The sequence below is a fragment of the Crinia signifera genome, chromosome 19 (genome assembly GCF_055691185.1).
Source record: "Crinia signifera chromosome 19, ASM5569118v1, whole genome shotgun sequence".
Taxonomy (NCBI): domain Eukaryota; kingdom Metazoa; phylum Chordata; class Amphibia; order Anura; family Myobatrachidae; genus Crinia; species Crinia signifera.
The window spans coordinates 7,593,473-7,611,724 of NC_139226.1; positions in this window are offsets into that span (position 1 = coordinate 7,593,473).

Here is an 18,252-nt window from a genome sequence, read left to right on the forward strand (position 1 = left end):
TACACAAAAGCTAGCACAGCAGAAGTACACAGCATACGTACACAACAGCTAGACTTAGCAGAAGTACACAGCATATGAACACAACAGCTAGCCTCAGCGGAAGTACACAAGCACTTGTACACAACAGCTAGCCTCAGCAGAAGTATACAGCTAGACAGCAGAAGTACACAGCATACGTACACAACAGCTAGCCTCAGCAGAAATACACAGCATACATACACAACAGCTAGTCTCAGCAGAAGTACACAGCATACGTACCATACACAACAGCTAGACTCAGCAGAAGTACACAGCATACATACACAACAGCTAGACTCAGCAGAAGTACACAGCATATATACAGTACACAACAGCTAGTGCAGCAGAAGTACACAGCATACATACACAACAGCTAGCCTGAGCAGAAGTACACAGCATATGTACACAACAGCTAGACTCAGCAGAAGTACACGAATATGTAAAGTACACAAAAGCTAGCACAGCAGAAGTACACAGCATACGTACACAACAGCTAGACTTAGCAGAAGTACACAGCATATGAACACAACAGCTAGCCTCAGCGGAAGTACACAAGCACTTGTACACAACAGCTAGCCTCAGCAGAAGTATACAGCTAGACAGCAGAAGTACACAGCATACGTACACAACAGCTAGCCTCAGCAGAAATACACAGCATACATACACAACAGCTAGTCTCAGCAGAAGTACACAGCATACGTACCATACACAACAGCTAGACTCAGCAGAAGTACACAGCATACATACACAACAGCTAGACTCAGCAGAAGTACACAGCATATATACAGTACACAACAGCTAGTGCAGCAGAAGTACACAGCATACATACACAACAGCTAGCCTGAGCAGAAGTACACAGCATATGTACACAACAGCTAGCCTCAGCGGAAGTACACAGCATAAGTACACAACAGCTAGCCTCAGCGGAAGTACACAGCATACGTACACAACAGCTAGCCTCAGCGGAAGTACACAGCATACGTACACAACAGCTAGACTCAGCAGAAGTACACGAATATGTAAAGTACACAAAAGCTAGCGCAGCGGAAGTACACAGCATACGTACACAACAGCTAGCCTTAGCGGAAGTACACAGCATATGAACACAACAGCTAGCCTCAGCGGAAGTACACAACAGCTAGCCTCAGCAGAAGTACACAGCATACGTACACAACAGCTAGACTCAGCAGAAGTACACAGCATACGTACACAACAGCTAGCCTCAGCAGAAATACACAGCATACATACACAACAGCTAGCCTCAGCAGAAGTACACAGCATAGGTACCATACACAACAGCTAGCATCAGCAGAAGTACACAGCATACGTACACAACAGCTAGCCTCAGCGGAAGTACACAGCATACGTACACAACAGCTAGACTCAGCAGAAGTACACGAATATGTAAAGTACACAAAAGCTAGCGCAGCGGAAGTACACAGCATACGTACACAACAGCTAGCCTTAGCGGAAGTACACAGCATATGAACACAACAGCTAGCCTCAGCGGAAGTACACAACAGCTAGCCTCAGCAGAAGTACACAGCATACGTACACAACAGCTAGACTCAGCAGAAGTACACAGCATACGTACACAACAGCTAGCCTCAGCAGAAATACACAGCATACATACACAACAGCTAGCCTCAGCAGAAGTACACAGCATAGGTACCATACACAACAGCTAGCATCAGCAGAAGTACACAGCATACATACACAACAGCTAGACTCAGCAAAAGTACACAGCATATATACAGTACACAACAGCTAGTGCAGCAGAAGTACACAGCATACATACACAACAGCTAGCCTGAGCAGAAGTACACAGCATATGTACACAACAGCTAGCCTCAGCGGAAGTACACAGCATACGTACACAACAGCTAGCCTCAGCGGAAGTACACAGCATACGTACACAACAGCTAGACTCAGCAGAAGTACACAGCATACGTACACAACAGCTAGACTCAGCAGAAGCACACAGCATACGTACACAACAGCTAGCCTCAGCGGAAGTACACAGCATACGTACACAACAGCTAGACTCAGCGGAAGTACACAGCATACGTACACAACAGCTAGACTCAGCAGAAGTACACAGCATATGTACACAACAGCTAGCCTCAGCGGAAGTACACAGCATACGTACACAACAGCTAGCTTCAGCGGAAGTACACAGCATACGTACACAAAGGCTAGACTCAGCAGAAGTACACAGCATATGTACACAACAGCTAGCCTCAGCGGAAGTACACAGCATACATACACAACAGCTAGCCTCAGCGGAAGTACACAGCATACGTACACAACAGCTAGACTCAGCAGAAGTACACAGCATACGTACACAACAGCTAGACTCAGCAGAAGCACACAGCATACGTACACAACAGCTAGCCTCAGCGGAAGTACACAGCATACGTACACAACAGCTAGACTCAGCGGAAGTACACAGCATACGTACACAACAGCTAGACTCAGCAGAAGTAGACAGCATATGTACACAACAGCTAGCCTCAGCGGAAGTACACAGCATACATACACAACAGCTAGCCTCAGCGGAAGTACACAGCATACGTACACAACAGCTAGACTCAGCAGAAGTACACAGCATACGTACACAACAGCTAGACTCAGCAGAAGCACACAGCATACGTACACAACAGCTAGCCTCAGCGGAAGTACACAGCATACGTACACAACAGCTAGACTCAGCGGAAGTACACAGCATACGTACACAACAGCTAGACTCAGCAGAAGTAGACAGCATATGTACACAACAGCTAGCCTCAGCGGAAGTACACAGCATACGTACACAACAGCTAGCCTCAGCGGAAGTACACAGCATACGTACACAACAGCTAGACTCAGCAGAAGTACACAGCATATGTACACAACAGCTAGCCTCAGCGGAAGTACACAGCATACATACACAACAGCTAGCCTCAGCGGAAGTACACAGCATACGTACACAACAGCTAGTCTCAGCAGAAGTACACAGCATACGGACACAACAGCTAGACTCAGCAGAAGTACACGAATATGTAAAGTACACAAAAGCTAGCGCAGCAGAAGTACACAGCATACGTACACAACAGCTAGCCTTAGCAGAAGTACACAGCATATGAACACAACAGCTAGCCTCAGCGGAAGTACACAAGCACTTGTACACAACAGCTAGCCTCAGCAGAAGTACACAGCATACAGCTAGACAGCAGAAGTACACAGCATACGTACACAACAGCTAGCCTCAGCAGAAATACACAGCATACATACACAACAGCTAGTCTCAGCAGAAGTACACAGCATACGTACCATACACAACAGCTAGCATCAGCAGAAGTACACAGCATACATACACAACAACACAACAGCTAGACTCAGCAGAAGTACACAGCATATATACAGTACACAACAGCTAGTGCAGCAGAAGTACACAGCATACATACACAACAGCTAGCCTGAGCAGAAGTACACAGCATATGTACACAGCAGCTAGCCTCAGCGGAAGTACACAGCATAAGTACACAACAGCTAGCCTCAGCGGAAGTACACAGCATACGTACACAACAGCTAGACTCAGCAGAAGTACACAGCATACGTACACAACAGCTAGACTCAGCAGAAGTACACAGCATATGTACACAACAGCTAGACTCAGCGGAAGTACACAGCATACGTACACAACAGCTAGACTCAGCAGAAGTACACAGCATATGTACACAACAGCTAGCCTCAGCGGAAGTACACAGCATACATACACAACAGCTAGCCTCAGCGGAAGTACACAGCATACGTACACAACAGCTAGACTCAGCAGAAGTACACAGCATACGTACACAACAGCTAGACTCAGCAGAAGCACACAGCATATGTACACAACAGCTAGCCTCAGCGGAAGTACACAGCATACGTACACAACAGCTAGACTCAGCGGAAGTACACAGCATACGTACACAACAGCTAGACTCAGCAGAAGTACACAGCATATGTACACAACAGCTAGCCTCAGCGGAAGTACACAGCATACATACACAACAGCTAGCCTCAGCGGAAGTACACAGCATACGTACACAACAGCTAGACTCAGCAGAAGTACACAGCATACGTACACAACAGCTAGACTCAGCAGAAGCACACAGCATACGTACACAACAGCTAGCCTCAGCGGAAGTACACAGCATACGTACACAACAGCTAGACTCAGCGGAAGTACACAGCATACGTACACAACAGCTAGACTCAGCAGAAGTAGACAGCATATGTACACAACAGCTAGCCTCAGCGGAAGTACACAGCATATGTACACAACAGCTAGCCTCAGCGGAAGTACACAGCATACGTACACAACAGCTAGACTCAGCGGAAGTACACAGCATACGTACACAACAGCTAGACTCAGCAGAAGTACACAGCATATGTACACAACAGCTAGCCTCAGCGGAAGTACACAGCATACGTACACAACAGCTAGCCTCAGCGGAAGTACACAGCATACGTACACAACAGCTAGACTCAGCGGAAGTACACAGCATACGTACACAACAGCTAGACTCAGCAGAAGTACACAGCATATGTACACAACAGCTAGCCTCAGCGGAAGTACACAGCATACGTACACAACAGCTAGCTTCAGCGGAAGTACACAGCATACGTACACAACAGCTAGACTCAGCAGAAGTACACAGCATATGTACACAACAGCTAGCCTCAGCGGAAGTACACAGCATACATACACAACAGCTAGCCTCAGCGGAAGTACACAGCATACGTACACAACAGCTAGACTCAGCAGAAGTACACAGCATACGTACACAACAGCTAGACTCAGCAGAAGCACACAGCATATGTACACAACAGCTAGCCTCAGCGGAAGTACACAGCATACGTACACAACAGCTAGACTCAGCGGAAGTACACAGCATACGTACACAACAGCTAGACTCAGCAGAAGTAGACAGCATATGTACACAACAGCTAGCCTCAGCGGAAGTACACAGCATACGTACACAACAGCTAGCCTCAGCGGAAGTACACAGCATACGTACACAACAGCTAGACTCAGCAGAAGTACACAGCATATGTACACAACAGCTAGCCTCAGCGGAAGTACACAGCATACATACACAACAGCTAGCCTCAGCGGAAGTACACAGCATACGTACACAACAGCTAGTCTCAGCAGAAGTACACAGCATACGGACACAACAGCTAGACTCAGCAGAAGTACACGAATATGTAAAGTACACAAAAGCTAGCGCAGCAGAAGTACACAGCATACGTACACAACAGCTAGCCTTAGCAGAAGTACACAGCATATGAACACAACAGCTAGCCTCAGCGGAAGTACACAAGCACTTGTACACAACAGCTAGCCTCAGCAGAAGTACACAGCATACAGCTAGACAGCAGAAGTACACAGCATACGTACACAACAGCTAGCCTCAGCAGAAATACACAGCATACATACACAACAGCTAGTCTCAGCAGAAGTACACAGCATACGTACCATACACAACAGCTAGCATCAGCAGAAGTACACAGCATACATACACAACAACACAACAGCTAGACTCAGCAGAAGTACACAGCATATATACAGTACACAACAGCTAGTGCAGCAGAAGTACACAGCATACATACACAACAGCTAGCCTGAGCAGAAGTACACAGCATATGTACACAGCAGCTAGCCTCAGCGGAAGTACACAGCATAAGTACACAACAGCTAGCCTCAGCGGAAGTACACAGCATACGTACACAACAGCTAGACTCAGCAGAAGTACACAGCATACGTACACAACAGCTAGACTCAGCAGAAGTACACAGCATATGTACACAACAGCTAGACTCAGCGGAAGTACACAGCATACGTACACAACAGCTAGACTCAGCAGAAGTACACAGCATATGTACACAACAGCTAGCCTCAGCGGAAGTACACAGCATACATACACAACAGCTAGCCTCAGCGGAAGTACACAGCATACGTACACAACAGCTAGACTCAGCAGAAGTACACAGCATACGTACACAACAGCTAGACTCAGCAGAAGCACACAGCATATGTACACAACAGCTAGCCTCAGCGGAAGTACACAGCATACGTACACAACAGCTAGACTCAGCGGAAGTACACAGCATACGTACACAACAGCTAGACTCAGCAGAAGTACACAGCATATGTACACAACAGCTAGCCTCAGCGGAAGTACACAGCATACGTACACAACAGCTAGCCTCAGCGGAAGTACACAGCATACGTACACAACAGCTAGACTCAGCAGAAGTACACAGCATATGTACACAACAGCTAGCCTCAGCGGAAGTACACAGCATACATACACAACAGCTAGCCTCAGCGGAAGTACACAGCATACGTACACAACAGCTAGTCTCAGCAGAAGTACACAGCATACGGACACAACAGCTAGACTCAGCAGAAGTACACGAATATGTAAAGTACACAAAAGCTAGCGCAGCAGAAGTACACAGCATACGTACACAACAGCTAGCCTTAGCAGAAGTACACAGCATATGAACACAACAGCTAGCCTCAGCGGAAGTACACAAGCACTTGTACACAACAGCTAGCCTCAGCAGAAGTACACAGCATACAGCTAGACAGCAGAAGTACACAGCATACGTACACAACAGCTAGCCTCAGCAGAAATACACAGCATACATACACAACAGCTAGTCTCAGCAGAAGTACACAGCATACGTACCATACACAACAGCTAGCATCAGCAGAAGTACACAGCATACATACACAACAACACAACAGCTAGACTCAGCAGAAGTACACAGCATATATACAGTACACAACAGCTAGTGCAGCAGAAGTACACAGCATACATACACAACAGCTAGCCTGAGCAGAAGTACACAGCATATGTACACAGCAGCTAGCCTCAGCGGAAGTACACAGCATAAGTACACAACAGCTAGCCTCAGCGGAAGTACACAGCATACGTACACAACAGCTAGACTCAGCAGAAGTACACAGCATACGTACACAACAGCTAGACTCAGCAGAAGTACACAGCATATGTACACAACAGCTAGACTCAGCGGAAGTACACAGCATATGTACACAACAGCTAGCCTCAGCGGAAGTACACAGCATACGTACACAACAGCTAGCCTCAGCGGAAGTACACAGCATACGTACACAACAGCTAGACTCAGCAGAAGTACACAGCATACGGACACAACAGCTAGACTCAGCAGAAGTACACGAATATGTAAAGTACACAAAAGCTAGCGCAGCAGAAGTACACAACATACGTACACAACAGCTAGCCTCAGCGGAAGTACACAGCATATGAACACAACAGATGGCCTCAGCGGAAGTACACAGCATACGTACACAACAGCTAACCTCAGCAGAAATACACAGCATATGTACACAACAGCTAGCCTCAGCAGAAGTACACAGCATACGTACCATACACAACAGCTAGCATCAGCAGAAGTACACAGCATACATACACAACAGCTAGCATCAGCAGAAGTACACAGCATACATACACAACAGCTAGACTCAGCAGAAGTACACAGCATATATACAGTACACAACAGCTAGTGCAGCAGAAGTACACAGCATACATACACAACAGCTAGCCTGAGCAGAAGTACACAGCATATGTACACAACAGCTAGCCTCAACAGAAGTACACAGCATACTTACACAATAGCTAGCCTCAGCAGAAGTACACAGCATATGTACAGTACACAACAGCTAGGGCAACAGAAGTACACAACAGCTAGCCTCCGCAGTACACAGCATATGTAGACAACAGCTAGCCTCAGCAGAAGTACACATCATACATACACAACAGCTAGCCTCAGCAGAAATACACAGCATACATACACAGCTAGCACAGTAGAAGTACACAGCATATGTACAGTACACAACAGCTAGTGCAGCAGAAGTACACAGCATAAATACACAACAGCTAGCCTGAGCACAGCATATGTACACAACAGCATTGGTACACAGCATATGTACACAACAGCTAGCCTCAGCAGAAACACACAGCATACATACACAGCTAGTGCAGCAGAAGTACACAGCATACATACACAACAGTTAGCCTCAGCAGAAGTACACTGTACACTAGTGCAGCAGAAGTACACAGCATACATACACAGCAGCTAACCTAAGCAGAAGTACATGGCACACGTATACAACAGCTAGCCGCAGCAGAAGTACACTGTACACAAATACAACAGCTAACCTCAGCAGAAGTACATGGCACACGTATACAACAGCTAGCCTCAGCAGAAGTACATGGCACACGTATACAACAGCTAGCCTCAGCAGAAGTACACTGTACACAAATACAACAGCTAGCCTCAGCAGAAGTACATGGCACACGTATACAACAGCTAGCCTCAGCAGAAGTACATGGCACACGTATACAACAGCTAGCCTCAGCAGAAGTACATGGCACACGTATACAACAGCTAGCCTCAGCATAAGTACACGGCACACGTATACAACCGCTAGCCTCAGCATAAGTACACGGCACACATATACAACCGCTAGCCTCAGCAGAAGTACATGGCACACGTATACAACCGCTAGCCTCAGCATAAGTACACGGCACACGTATACAACCGCTAGCCTCAGCATAAGTACACGGCACACGTATACAACCGCTAGCCTCAGCAGAAGTACACGGCACACGTATACAACCGCTAGCCTCAGCAGAAGTACACGGTATTTGTACAGTACACAACAGCTAGCCTCAGCACAAGTGTCTTAGTGGAAGTACACAGCATAAATACCTGTCTCCGCGGAAGGCAGACAAGGGAGCTACGCACTGGTAACTTGGATAGTGCTACAGGGAAATACAAGAGGTTGGAGGGCCCTGCACGTACGTGCTTACATACACAAAATATAAATGACACATGTGGTAAGACAGGGGAACATCACACTTGCCCAAACCCACACTACGGACCGCGGCACCCAGCGGGGCTCGTTCTGAGTCGCACACAAGGTGGCTGTAGTGTCTGACAGCCACAGATTTACTACCTTATCCTAAGGACAGTTTGCTGAACTGCGATCTGCCACAGGTAAGATGTAAGGGCAAATGCACAGGAAAATAAACAAATCTCCTTGAAGTACTGGCTAGCTAGCAGGCCATTTCTCATGGATTGCTTTCTTTATTCTTGAAGGACAAACACTAAAGGATAAAACTCTCTTCTCGTATGACGTGGAACACATAACAGTTTCTGAGCGACGTCTCCCGAGCTGGTGGTCTGCTTGGCATGGGCATTAAATTACACATTACAAGTGCGATGTGTTGTCTTAGCAGAAAGCTGTGATCTGTAAGAGCTCAGTGGACACCATGAAACGCGTAAGAGCTCAGCAGACACCACGAAATGCGTATGGCTCAGCAGACACCACGAAACGCGTAGGGTCGAACGGCTGAAATGAAATGTTACAGAACATGAAGGCCATGTTAAACGTCAGTATGTAATAGTCTGCAATATGAAGGACTGTAATAACCTGCTGTCTGTACACCATATACACTGACAGGTCGTATCCTCCAGTGCCCACCGGTAGCACCTTCGTGCCTTCTGTGTATTCAGCTCCGTTCACATGTTATTATTTTTCTGTCTGCACCTTGGAAACATTGATTCTTGTGTTCAGTAAAGTGATATTTTGTGAACAAACTGAGTATTAGTCAATGGATCTCTAATAGTGGGCACACATGGTGCAATTTTGCATGTTATTCAATCCTGTTTCGATTGGTATCGAATCGGGATCGAATCGAATGGTATGTAAAATGCATTCGATTTGACGATATAGTACAGATCTGTACTATATATCTGTAGTCTTGTCTGGCAAGACAATTTTTCTTTTCAACTTACACTACACGGGAGTGCGCATTGGGATCAAATCTGCATCAAATGTAGAAAGACCATTCGATGTCCATTAAATTTTCTGTTACATTTACTAATTAATTTTGCTATAGACGGTCTGTAGTATAGTATGTACATAATATAAATAAGTCATCAGGTAAAGGTTAAACTTACCATAATAAATAGAGAAACATAATAGAACCAGTACTGCAATAAGCTCACATCCTCCCACCTCATGATAAGGCTCCTGTCTCTTCTTCCTGGCAGCTGCTCTCTGGTCCTGAGCACCGACTGAAGATCCACACACGCAGAACTATAAGACCACCATGCTCTGTCTCACCCCTCTGCAGCATGTCAGGGCAGACACATTTCTCTGACAGAGCAGACGTCGGGTGGCAGAGCTGTCAGTTGGATAAACTCACGCACAGCTTCCATTACTGTGGAAGGCATCAGGTAGGGCCCTGCGAGGAAGATCTCACATGCCAGGGAGGTACAGGCAGAGGGTATCGGAATGGCTCACAGACAATGTCTAGATAGACACTCAGTATGTTACCATCCATGTGTACTCCAATCGGGAGAGTTAAAGTGTGTTGAGCGCACTAATTGGCCACGCCTACGCATTACCTGACACTCCCAGATAACAGCCGCTCACCATGTAATGATTCCCCAGTGTGTGCAGTCTGTGTGTAGCCCAGGACTTACTCAGCGGCTGTGATAGAATCAGGCTGATCGGGGGCGGAGCTGATGTCACATGACTTCCCCTCACACACCTGGCCACGCCTACGCATTACCTGACTCCCAGATAACAGCCGCTCACCATGTAATGATTCCCCAGTGTGTGCAGTCTGTGTGTAGCCCAGGACTTACTCAGCGGCTGTGATAGAATCAGGCTGATCAGGGGCGGAGCTGATGTCACATGACTTCCCCTCATACACCTGGCCACGCCTGCGTATCACCTGACACTCCCAGATAACAGCCGCTCACCATGTAATGATCCCCCAGTGTGTGCAGTCTGTGCGTAGCCCAGGACTTACTCAGCGGCTGTGATAGAATGTCACATGACTTCCCCTCACACACCTGGCCACACCTGCATATTCCCTGACACTCCCAGATAGCAGCCGCTCACCAAGTAATGATTCCCCAGTGTGTGCAGTGTGTGCGTAGCCCAGGACTTACTCAGCAGCTGTGATAGAATCAGGCTGATCGGGGGCGGAGCTGACATCACATGACTTCCCCTCATACACCTGGCCACGCCTGCGTATTACCTGACACTCCCAGATAACAGCCGCTCACCATGTAATGATTCCCAGTGTGTGCGTAGCCTAGGACTTACTCAGCAGCTGTGATAGAATCAGGCTGATCGGGGGCGGAGCTGACATCACATGACTTCCCCTCATACACCTGGCCACACCTGCGTATTCCCTGACACTCCCAGATAACAGCCGCTCACCATGTAATGATTCCCCAGTGTGTGCAGTCTGTGTGTAGCCCAGGACTTACTCAGCGGCAGTGATAGAATCAGGCTGATCGGGGGCAGAGCTGATGTCACATGACTTCCCCTCACACACCTGGTCACACCTGCGTATTACCTGACACTCCCAGATAACAGCCGCTCCCCATGTAATGATTCCCCAGTGTGTGCAGTCTGTGTATAGCCCAGGACTTACTCAGCGGCTGTGATAGAATCAGGCTGATCGGGGGCGGAGCTGACATCACATGACTTCCCCTCACACACCTGGCCACACCTGCATATTCCCTGACACTCCCAGATAACAGCCGCTCACCATGTAATGATTCCCAGTGTGTGCACTGTGTGTGCGTAGCCCAGGACATACTCAGCGGCTGTGATAGAATCAGGCTGATCGGGGGCGGAGCTGATGTCACATGACTTCCCCTCACACACCTGGCCACACCTGCGTATTCCCTGCCACTCCCAGATAACAGCCGCTCACCATGTAATGATTCCCCAGTGTGTGCAGTGTGTGCGTAGCCCAGGACTTACTCAGTGGCTGCGATAGAATCAGGCTGATTAGGGGGCGGAGCTGACGTCACATGACTTCCCCTCACACACCTGGCCACGCCTGCGTATTCCCTGACACTCCCAGATAACAGCCGCTCACCATGTAATGATTCCCCAGTGTGTGCAGTGTGTGCGTAGCCCAGGACTTACTCAGCAGCTGCGATAGAATCAGGCTGATTAGGGGGTGGAGCTGATGTCACATGACTTCCCCTCACACACCTGGCCACGCCTGCGTATTACCTGACACTCCCAGATAACAGCCGCTCCCCATGTAATGATTCCCCAGTGTGTGCAGTGTGTGCGTAGCCCAGGACTTACTCAGTGGCTGGGATAGAATCAAGCTGATCGGGGGCGGAGCTGATGTCACATGACTTCCCCTCATACACATGGCCACGCCTGTGTATTACCTGATTCCCAGGTAACGGCCAGTTACCACCCGAAACGCCGGCTTCTGAGGGAGAGAGAGACAGATAGATAGATAGTTAATTAGATAGAGAGAGATAAATAGATAATCAGGGCAGGCGACAGGGGGGGTCAAAGGGGACACCTGTACCGGGCCCCAAGCTTGTGAGCGGCCACAAAGTTTTGAGGGGCTCATGGGCTGTAAGCATTGCTGTGGCAGTGCAGTGCCTAGCAATGGTTTATAAAGGCACCCGCCTGGATCTCTGTAAGGGTACTTACCCGATCCCCATCCAGTATTAGTGATTATAAATTATGTTTCTTTTGTAACAATAAAAAAAAACACATCTAATATGCAGTATACTAAAATGTTCTGCTCAAGGGGATATCAGTGTACCGGGCCTCAAGATTTCTGTGTACCGGGCCCCAAGATTTCTGTTGCCGGCCCTGTAGATAATAGATAGATTACAGATAGATAGTTAGATAATTAGATAGACATATAGATTATAGATAGATAGATATGTAGATAGATAGATAGATAGATAGACAGAGATATACAATATAGATAGACAGATAAATAGATATTTAGATATACAGAAACACAGATAGATAATGGATCCATAATTGGATAGATACATAATTACATAGATAATTAGATAGACAGATAGATAGATAGATTACAGATAGATAATTAGACAGATAGATATATAGATAGATAATTAGATAGATAGATAGATAGATAGATAGATAGAGAGAGATAAATAGATAATAGATATAGATTTACAATATAGATAGATAGATTACAGATAGATAGATAGATAGATAGATAGATAGATAGATAGAGATATACGATATAGATAGAGATATACAATATAGATAGATAGATTACATATAGATAGATAGATAGATAGATAGATAGATAGATAATTAGACGGATAGATTTATAGATAGATAGATAGATAGATAATTAGATAGATAGACAGATAGATAATTAGATAGATAGACAGACAGATAATCAGATAGATAGATAGATAGACAGACAGACAGATATATAATAAATAGTCAGATAGATAGATAGCAAGATAGATAGATAGATAGATAATTAGATATATCGATAGAGAGAGATAAATAGTTAATAGATAGATAGAGATATACAATATAGATAGATAGATTACAGATAGATAGGTAGATAGATAGATAGATAGAATATGAGATATATAGATAATTAGACAGATAAATAGATATTTAGATATACAGAAACACAGATAGATAATAGATCCATAATTGGATAGATACATACTTACATAGATAATTAGATAGACAGATAGATAGATAGATTACAGATAGATAATTAGACAGATAGATATATAGATAGATAATTAGATAGATAGATAGATAGATAGAGAGAGATAAATAGATAATAGATAGAGATATACAATATAGATAGATAGATTACAGATAGATAGATAGATAGATAGATAGATAGATAGATAGATAGAGATATACGATATAGATAGATAGAGATATACAATATAGATAGATAGATTACAGATAGATAGATAGATAGATAGATAGATAGATAGATAGATAGATAGATAGATAGATAATTAGACAGATAGATAATTAGATAGATAAGTAGATAGATAGATAATTAGACGGATAGATTTATAGATAGATAGATAGATAGATAGATAGATAGATAGATAGATAGATAGATAATTAGATAGATAGACAGATAGATAGATAACTAGATAGATAGACAGACAGATAATCAGATAGATAGATAGATAGATAGATAGATAGATAGATAGATAGATAGATAGATAGATAGATAGATAGATAGATAGATAGATAGACAGACAGATATATAATAAATAGTCAGATAGATAGATAATTAGATATATCGATAGAGAGAGATAAATAGTTAATAGATAGATAGAGATATACAATATAGATAGATAGATAGATTACAGATAGATAGGTAGATAGATAGATAGATAGAATATGAGATATATAGATAATTAGATAGATAATTAGACAGATAGATAGATAGACAATTAGATAGATAAATCATTAGAGAGATAGATAGATAATTTGATATATTGATAATTAGATAAATAATTAGAGAGATAGATAGATAGATAGATAGATTGATAGATAATTAGATAGATAGATAAATGTTAGATAAATAATTAGATAGATAGACAGAAAGACAGATAGATAGATTACAGACAGATAGATATATAATTAGACAGATAGATATATAGATAGACAGAAAGATAGAAAATTAGACAGATAGATATATAGATAGACAGATAGATAGAAAATTAGACAGATAGACATATAGATTGTAGATGATAGATAGATAGATAGATAGATAGATAGAGATACAATATAGATAGCTAGATTACAGATAGATAGATAGAGATAGATAGCAAGATAGATAGATAGATAGATAGATAGATAGATAGATAGATAGATAGATAGATAGATAGAATATGAGATAGATAGAGATAGATAGATAGATAGATAGATAGATAGATAGAATATGAGATAGATAGATAGATAGATAATTAAAGAGAAAGAGAGATAGATAGATAAATAGATAATAGATAGAAATATACAATATAGATAGATAGATTACAGATAGATAGATAATTAGATAGACATATAGATTATAGATGATAGATAGATAGAGATATACAATAGAGATAGATAGATTACAGACAGATAGATAGATAGATAGATAATTAGATCAATAATTTGATAGATAATTAGATCAATAATTTGATAGAAAGATAGATAGATAGATAGAAACACAGATAGATAATAGATAATTAGATAGATAGATAGATAGATAGATAGAATATGAGATATATAGATAATTAGATAGATAGATAGATAGATGTTAGATATATAAATAATTAGATAGATAGACAGATAGATAATTAAATAGACAGATAATCAGATAGATAGATAGATAGATAGATAATTAGACAGATACATAGATAATTAGATAAATAGATAGATAGATAATTAGATAGATAGATGTTAGATAGATAAATAATTAGATACATAGAAAGTTAATTAGATAGATAGATAGATAATTAGACAGAAAAATAGATAGATAGATAGATAGATAGATAGATAGAAAGATAGATATGACATAGATAGAGACAGATAAATAGAAGATAGATAGATAGATAGATAGATAGATAGAGAGATAGATTAGATAGATAGATAGATAGATAGATAGAGAGAGAGAGAGAGAGAGAGAGATAGATAGATAGATAGATAGATAGATAGATACAGAGAGATAGATAGATAGATAGATAGATAGATAGATAGATAGATAGATAGATAGATAGATAGACAGACAGACGCGATCACTGGTCACAGTGTGATACATATTCCCGGGGTGAGGGAGAGGGTCACATTCGTGCTATCAGAGATTACCATAAAACAATTTAATCAGTGGAATGATAAGCTGCGGGGATTTCTGCCCTGTAAAGATGACTGTGGCGGTGGCGCTGCTTCTCTGTAACTGATCATCGTCTGCCGGGAACTCACTGACCTTTCACTAATGAGTATTATGCACATTGTATCTGTGATGGGAAAATCACTAGTCTTATCTAATATCAGATATTCATCTCCTGACCTAGATGGGCGTACAGAAGGGAGTAAGGGTCTGTCATTGTGGCAGGGCGCTGCGGAACGCTTGTGCTAAACCAAAGATAATAATAATAATAATAATAATAATAAAAACCATCTTAAATTAATTTTGATGATTTTCCTCCTACACAAATGGTCCTCTGACATGTTGGGTTTGTGGGATCGCTATAAGGGGCTAGTGATCAGTCTCCAAAATGACACGGCCTCCACAGGTGATGCATCAAATAGATGGTTCCTACAGCCAGCATCTAAGATTGTCAATAACCAGAGAATCAGTCGGATGACGGCGCGGAGCCAGCGCTATTCTCACCGTATAGACCGCCGTAGGTCATTCAGATGGCAGCGCACCAGAGCTGTGGTTGGCAGGTTTAATATTTGTTTCTTAATTTCTCAATAAGAATCTTTCGGCCTAGAGGTGCCGTGGATAAAATTTGGATATTATATGGTGCCCTGATGCAGCGTACAAGGGTCAGCAGCAGGCCCGAATTTGCCACTAGGTCCGTGAGGCATGGGCCTAGGGGCGGCACGTTTTATGAGTTGGCAGCAGCGCTGGGATTAGATGGCCGGCAGAAGCAGGGCCGAGTAGAGAGGCAGCGGCGAGTGATGGGGCTGATTTCGGCGGCAGTGCTGCTACTCAGCGCTGGCCACTCGGACTCCCCCATGCTGCAGCTGCAGATGAATGACAGTGCCGCCGCGGCTGCATCCCGGTACGGCTCCTGAGGCTCCGCTCAGTTGACTGGCTCAGAGCCTGGGCTGAGCAACTGCAGGGCGGCAGTGGCAGGACGCCCCCCCCCCCCCCCCTGCTCACGGCTGCAGTCTGATGGGGGTGAGAGCCAGGCCCTGGGTCCCCCCCTGTGTTTATGAAAAGCTGCTGCCTGGCTGAGGAGATGATGTGGGGGGGGGGGGCGGCAAAAAATGTTGTGCCTAGTGGCGGCCTGACCCCTAAATTCGTCCCTGGTCAGCAGCACAGTTCACCAAACTCCTCACAGACTCCAGTAGCCCTACCATAGTCCGCACCCCTCAGCTTATCACCTGGGCAGCTATTACACCATCAGGAGCAATTACCCTCAGCCCTGGACACAGATTTACCAGAAAGCCACAGATACTGGTAATCAGCCAAACTCTGATCACATCCGCCGAGGAAACCTGGACTGGATAAAATTAACCGGCTGCTGCTCTGATGGATAAACATGATGGTGACAAAACGTTCGTAAGGGAACCACCAATGGTCACCCCAACTTTAATGTATAGTGAATTGTTGTGCCAATAACAGGTGGGGGGTGGGGCATTGTAAGGTGGTGTAAGTAATGGTGGTGGGTTATATTAGAGTATGCATATCTCCCAACATGACTCCTTTCAATTCCAGCTCATGAAACCTGCAATTCTGCTTGAATTCTGACTATCTGGTCCTGCTGCTGCATAAGAGGGAAAGCTAGAGATGTCAGTGCACTCCAGCCGGGGCTGGGGCACAGTATGCCCTGCGTCCTCCCTTAAACTGGCTATGTTCATAGTTGTTTCTTTCACAATCTCTATGAAATGCTTTTTTCATATGTGTGTGTGTGTGTGTAACAGGTGGCATTTAACTTAGCATTTAATTGCAGCGAGTGCAGACCTCTGCCACAATACCACAATAGGCTACCTGTGGTCTGCCGTGTCTCTCATCCCCGCTGGAGTCCCAGAATTGGGATTTCTATAGTCCGCTGATCAAAGTGACAGCCTGCGCGTAGCGACTATTTATAATCTCCATCTGCAAGAACAGCCGCCCAGGTGCCGGGGAACATGGAACCAGCCTGATTCATCCCTTCTGTTGTGTTGTGCAGGCGGTGGTGTCACACATTGTACTATTGTTATAAACACAGAGGAGAGACAGAACATGCACACCGCCGCAGATCAGCTGCCCTGATACAATGCAGCACTGAATGCCTTCTGGTGCCATTATACAGAGCTCAGAGCCTCTCTCGGCGCTCTTACTCACTGAGCCGACGTCGTTGTGCAGAAGGCGCCTCTCGGTTTTATTTAGAAGCAGAAATAAGAAGACGTCACTGTGTAATAGCTGAGGTCTGGGTACCAGTGCGACGGTGGCGATAAGGACATTTACATTTTAATTTTGCACTGCAATCAAGAAATCACTGAATGACGCCATTCAATAAAGTGTCACAGGGGTGGCTGAGGGTTATATGTGAGAGATGGAGGCGGTAAGGTGCCATGGCCACCATGTGGGGGGGGGGGGGAGCAGTCAGGAGTTGAGTCCTGGGCCCAGGGAACCAGCA